Here is a 6,866-nt window from a genome sequence, read left to right as displayed (position 1 = left end):
GGGGGATCTCCAAATGCTCCTTCCGCTGCTAGGACCCAGACTTATCTGGACTGAGGAGCAGACTCCTAGGATGCCTTCCACAACTCCGGTCGGTCGTGGCCAGCCTTGCCACCTGTAGATCCCGGGTTTTTCTAGTACCTGGTTCTGATCCCCATCGAGATTCCCCAGGCACCAAAGATGCCGCAAGTCGCGGGTACCGCTGAGGTTGGGGCCTGTGGCTGACCCAAGCCTCCATTAAAATATTGTCGTTCCTTCCAGTGCCCACTCTGTGGAAGGGACCTGGTGCCAGTTCACCTTTGTATGCTGGCGCCTCCCCTCTGGACCTATTCTCGCAGTCACAGCTTCTGGCCTTCCTGAGTCAGCCTAAATCTGAACCGGTGGCTAGCTCCCGCCCAACTGGTAGTGGTGGTCGTTGCTCGGCACCAACTGGATCGTTATTCCAGAAGTCAATGTCTCAGTCCAACCAGGGGGACTAGAGAGCTTGGGGGGTGGGGGTGGCAAGGGCAGGTGAGGTGGGTGTGGCCTAAATGGTGACTCAAAGAAAGGCAAGGAGCAACGGGGTGCGGGGGGGGGGGCGGGGGGTAGGGTCGGGGAGGAGGCGGAACCTAGAGAGAAAGGTGGTTTTTTGGGGAAGTACCCAGCGGACAAAGGTGAGTCCGGAGGTGGATTCGTAGGGCGGAAGGGGGGAGAGGCCTCTGATTAGTGAGGGTTACGCTGTGCAGTTCACGAGTCTGCGTATTAGATGATGCTGTTGGTGCGTCCGGAACTCGTCCAATGAGGGCCACTGGCAGCTTGTTGGACCTATATGGATCCCGATTGCCCATTCCCCCGGTCACACCTGAGATACACTACACACTACTTCTGGCTTCGGCTCACCCCTCTGAACCAGGTGCATCTCCTCCAGGAAGTTTAGGACATCGGCGGGTTCCAGCTAGACTTCTCCGCTGAAGTACTACTACCGGTGCTTTTTTGACCAGGGCAGTGAGCTGGAGCCCCGCGCTTGGTTGTGGAGTTCATGGATGAAAAATACGCATTGCTGGGAGCGTCGTGGTGGACACGGAGATGAGCCAGAAGTGATCACTTAGAGGGACTGATGATGGACCAGAGTCAAACACGAGAGGCAAGGAAATTCTCAGAGTGGGACAGATCCCAATTGTTTTAGGTAGCCAGGAAAGAAAGGAAGGGCAAGATCGGTGGTAACATGGAGTTCTATTTGGTAAACGCCATTCTTAGGGACTTCTAAGGAACTGCACTTTCCTCTGCGTCCACCCAAGCTGCACAAGAATTTGTGCCTGGGAAAGAAATAGGTGCCACTGAATACAGAAAGGATACCAAAGCTGATTTGGGCCATGAAGGACATGAGTGGGAGTGTAGGTGAAACTGCTCTGAAGCTACGGAGGGAGGCCTAGGTCTGAGAACGTGGGTGTCTTATTTTGGCTTCTGTTTCGGTGATCAAACACCATGACAAAAAGCAACTTAGGGAGGAAAGGGTTTATTTCAGTTTATAGTTTATGGTGTACTTGCTTGCTCAACTTTTTCTTCCTTCCTGCCTTCCTGTCTTCCCTTTCCTTTCTTTTCTTTTTCTTTTTCTTTTTCTTTTCTTTTTTTTTTTTTCTCCAAGACAGTTTCTTTGTGTAGCCTTGGCTATCCTGGAACTCAGAGGTCCACCTACCTCTGCCTCCCAAGTGCTGGGATTAAAGGCATGTGCCACCACCATCCAGCCATCAGCTTGCTTTCCTATGTCACTCTGGACCACCTGTCCAGGAACAGCACCACCCATAGTGACCAAGGCCCTCTCACATCAATCATTAATCAGGAAAATGTTCCCACAGTCTTACCTACTGGTGAATTTGGTGGGGAGCTGTAGGATAAAAGAGACAAGGAAAGAACACCCTAATCCTGACTTGACCCCAAGCCAGAGATCAGGGCCAAGAAAAAGAATCTCACCAATTCCTGAGCTTACCCCAAGATTAGGCCACAAAAATCCCACCAATCCCAACGTAACCTGGAAAGCTCTGCCCTTCTCCCAGAAACCCTATATAAAGCCTGCCTTATGCTCAGTTCGATGCTGCTTCTCACTGGAGCAGAGGCAGGCACTCTCCTGTAATTTTCCTGCCCAATAAATCTTTCCCCCTCAGAGCTATAATACTTACAGGAGCATTTGAGCATTTACTCAATTGAGGATCCTTCCTCCCAAATGAATGTAGCTTGTGTCAATTGACAGAAGAAGAAAAAAAAAAAGATAGCCAGCATATATGGCTTCTGTGAACTGAGAAGAGCCTAGGATTAGATTGTGCTAAATATGTTAAGGGACATGGAAGTCACCAAATCTAGTGGAGTTGGATTGGTGACTGTTAGCTTAGGGCTTCTTTATTCTCAGCATAGACTTGAAGACTCTGACCACACTGACCTATAACTGTTACCCACCAGGCTCACTTGATCATCACTATACCTCAGTTCCTTCTGATCCCTGGATTTGGTACTCAGCCATGTTGTACATGCACCTTCAACTGCAAGCTGCAGTTCTGGCCATTATTGGAAGCACTTGTTCTAGGAGACAGTGTTTTACATTGACTTGCCCATATGTTTTATAAAGCTACACATACATATATAATCACCATTTCTCAGGGACCTCCTTTATCCCAAGAAGCAAGGAGGAAGGGAGCTGGCATTCTTGCTGCCATAGTGTCTAAACAGATGGAGTCTTCAGGATGGCCCCACTGATATTTCATCTCCTCTTATCCAACATCCTTGGGCCCCTGTCCCAGCCCCAGAGGATAAGAGTCCAAGGTGGGCACTGGTGAAGGACCATCTCCAGTTTTTCTCAGAAGCCCCATGGGGCCTTCCCACTAGGGTCCTTAGGCTGATGGAGCTCCCTCATACCCCATGGCCTTAGGAGGCTAGCAGGGAGAGACTGTGCAATCTAGGAAGAACCCTCCATAGCAATGGGAAAAATAAAAGTTGTTAAACCCTGAGGTGAACTCAGAATCCTGTGTTTGTCTACCATTACTCTCCTTTCCAGGTCCATATGCTGCTCATTGCTGCAATCCAGGACAAGAAGTGACTGTGAATGAGAACTTCTGGGAAGACGCTGTGTCTGTAGAGACTGAGGATTAAAACTGCAGTACTGTGAAGAAACTGGAATGTTACTTTGTCTTAGACGGCTTCTAGTCCTCTGGAACAGCCATTCCTTGCCCACTTTTGCTTGGGAACTTACATAAGGTAATAAGGTAATAAAGAGATTGCTACCACTTTATTTCTTTCAGTGACAGAAATACAAATTCTGATAAGGCCTCTAAATATTTCAAATGTAAAATCAGGCCTTGCCTTTTCTTAGAATTAATAGGCTTCCTACTGAAATATGTAAACTCACAAATAGGTCTCAGTGAAAAAGCAAACTCAAAACTACCATGCTGTTGTTACTAAGATTGTTCTTTTACTAACCCTTTACAGAAAGAAGAGGGGGAGGAGGAAGAGGAAGAATGAAGAAGAAGAACATCACAAGGAAAAAAAGTTTTATTCAACCTCATGGTTTTATGTAAACTCACCCAAATACCTAGACAATGTCTAAGTCCCATTCCCTTCATAAATTGGAGCCCAGACATTTGTGCTTTCTCTGGATCCCAATAGGACTGGTAAAGCCATATTGTGAACTGATACCAGAAGACAACAAAAGAGGGACACTATCCTGAATTTCAACTGCATGTAAACTTCATATTATCCACCCCCCAAGACAGGGTTTATCTGTGTAGCCCTAGCTGTCCTGAAACTCTGTAGACCAGGCTGGCCTCAAACTCACAGAGATCCGCCTGCCTCTGCCTCCCAAGTTCTGGAATTAAAGCATGCACCACCAACACCTGGCTTGTTTCTCAGGGATCTTGAAAGATGTGTTTCTGTTTACCAGGAAAGCCATTAAAGTCATATATATATATATATATATATATATATATATATATATATATATATTCTGAATCAGTTCAAAGACACCCACCCTACTGACTGTCATATAAAATGCACTTTTTTTCCCTGCCAAATTGCTGCTCCCTATTCTCAGACACAGCCTGGCAGTTTGTTCCCCCTATAAACTTTTCTTTTTACCAATGGAGCAGCCCAGTTCAGTGGTTTCAATGTGCCTCTGCTTACATTATTAATGCATTGAGTAATGTGACAAAAATACATGAAATATGGTACAGGGTGTTAGTGTAGTGAAAAGAAGTTTGGTAAATGGGCAACCTCCAAAGCAATACAGAGAAACCCTGTCTTGGAAAAGAGAGAGAGAGAAAAAGAGAGAGAGAGATTGAGAGAGAGAGAGAGAGAGAGAGAGAGAGAGAGAGAGAGAGAGAGAGAAAGAAAGAAAGAAAGAAACAGAAAGGAAATATATTCAGGGGCTGGAGAGATGGCTCAGAGGTTACGCGCACTGGCAGCTTTTCCAGAGGTTCTGAGTTCAATTCCCAGCAACCACATGGTGGCTTACAACAATCTGTAATATTTGGTGCCTTCTTCTGGAGTGCAGGCATAAATAAATAAGTAGTCTAAAAATATAAATATATTCATAGCTGGGTGGTATTGGCACACTCCTTTAATCCCAGTACTCAGGAGGCAGATGTAGGAAGATCTCCAAGTTCAAGGTCAGCCTGGGCTACAGAGTGAGTTCCAGGACAGTCAGGGATATACAGAGAAACCCTTGCTCCAAAACCCAGAAATAAATAAACAAATAAATAAAAATAAGAAATAAATTCATTGAGAGGTGGGGAAAGAAGAAATACATTCATTATAACACTCTCATCTGTCAACAGTTTCTGGCTAACAGTTTGCAGATGAAATTGCAAATTGCCTTACAACATCTCAGTCCCTTTAATATTTTACATGTTCAAGTTACTAAAATCCTGATAAATAGCTGCTTTATTCTTTTATTGTTTTCAATATGTTGCCTAGTTATTCAAAGAATCCATAGAGGATTGGCTATACAAGAAAAAACTACTATGTAAACATAACACAACAAAATCAGAAGGGGCAGATGTCAGAGACAGATGGTCTTCCAGAATAAAATAAGACCACAATGGCAGGATTTGTGGAAGAACTCAAGGGTCAAAGAAACTTCTCAGGCTCTGCTTGCAAGGCTATCTCTAGTAACTAGCTAAACAATATATAAAAAGAGAGTAATGAGAATAATGAAAATTGTTCATTTTTTAAGCTCTCAAATAAGTGACTTTATTCCTGTCCATTATCACAGACATTTACAAAACCATAACATGAATTTACCTTAAAAAATAACATATAAGGCGCTGGAGAAATGGCTCAGAGTTTAAGAGCACTGACTGTTCTTCCAGAGGTCCTGAGTTCAATTTCCAGCAACCATGTGGTGGCTCATGACCATCTATAATGAGATCTGGTGCCCTCTTCTGGCATACTGGCAGAACACTGTATACATAATAAATAAAATCTTTTTAAAATATAAATATATATGTATTGGGTGTGGTGGCGCACGCCTTTAATCCCAGCAGTGGAACTGGGAGGCAGAGGCAGTGGATCTGAGACCATCTGGTCTACAGAGTGAGTTCCAGGTCAGCCAGAGCTATGCAGAGAACCTTTGTCTTGAAAAACCAAAGCAAGCATATAAAGTTATAAAGCAATGACACAGCACAAAATCATTCAGGGAGTTTCAGGAGCAACCTTTAATAATCAAAATGGAAATGTGAAATAAAAGAATGGAGCCAAGCCGGTCATTGGTGGCACACGCCTTTAATCCCAGCACTCGGGAGGCAGAGGCAGGCAGATCTCTGTGAGTTCGAGGCCAGCCTGGTCTCCAGAGCGAGTGCCAGGATAGGCTCCAAAGCTACACAGAGAAACCCTGTCTTGAAAAAACCAAAAAAAAAAAAAAAATGGAGCCAAATTTAAATTTCCAACTTACTTCTACTTAAGGCATTATGGAGTCAGGCACCAAGCATAGTGGTGCATGCCTTTTTTTTTTTTTTTTTTTTGTGAGAAGTTTTATTAGAAACAGGAGGGGGAGAAGGAAAGAGAAAAGAGGGAAAGAGACAGGGAGAGGACAAAAGAGAAGAGGGAGACAGGGAAAGTCCTGTCTGTCCCATGGGAATAGCAGGAAAAAGAGAAGGAAAAGAGAGTGGGAGAGAGCAGAAAGAACATGGTACACGCCTTTAATCCCAGCACTTGGGAGGCACAGGCAGGGCAGCTTGATCTACATAGTGAGTCCCAGGACATCCAAGGCTACATAGTGAGATTCTGTCTTGAAAAACAAAAATGTCATGTAGCATCTTACAATACCTTGTGGTCTACATATATGACACATATCCCACATATATACATACACAAAATTATTTGCAGTTCAATTTAGTTTTGTTTGTTTGGTTGGTTGGTTTTTGGTTTTTCGAGACAGGGCTTCTCTGTGGCTTTGGAGGCTGTCCTGGAACTAGCTCTTGTAGACCAGGCTGGTCTGGAACTCACAGAGATCTGCCTGTCTCTGCCTCCTGAGTGCTGGAATTAAAGTTGTGTGCCAACCTGTTCAGTTTATTTTTTTTAAGATTTTATTTACTATGTATACAATGTATACAGAAGCCTGCATGTATGCCTGCAGGCCGGAAGAGGGCACCAGATCTCATTATAGATGGTTGTGAGCCACCATGTGGTTGCTGGGAATTGAACTCAGGACCTCTGGAAGAATAGTCAGTGCTCCCAACCTCCGAGCCATCTCTCTAGCCCTCCCACCCCCATTCAGTTGTTTGGACTCTTCACAAAACAGGGGAGAGAGCAGGAACTAAAAAGGTTGGTTTGGTATAACTGAGATATTCCTTTTAACTGAGCACTGATGAGTAGTTTTCTTCTGTAGTATTTCTGTGAAGGCTGAC

The sequence above is a fragment of the Cricetulus griseus genome, chromosome 2, assembly GCF_003668045.3.
Source record: "Cricetulus griseus strain 17A/GY chromosome 2, alternate assembly CriGri-PICRH-1.0, whole genome shotgun sequence".
In the NCBI taxonomy this organism is placed as follows: domain Eukaryota; kingdom Metazoa; phylum Chordata; class Mammalia; order Rodentia; family Cricetidae; genus Cricetulus; species Cricetulus griseus.
Note: the sequence above shows the minus strand (reverse complement) of the source record.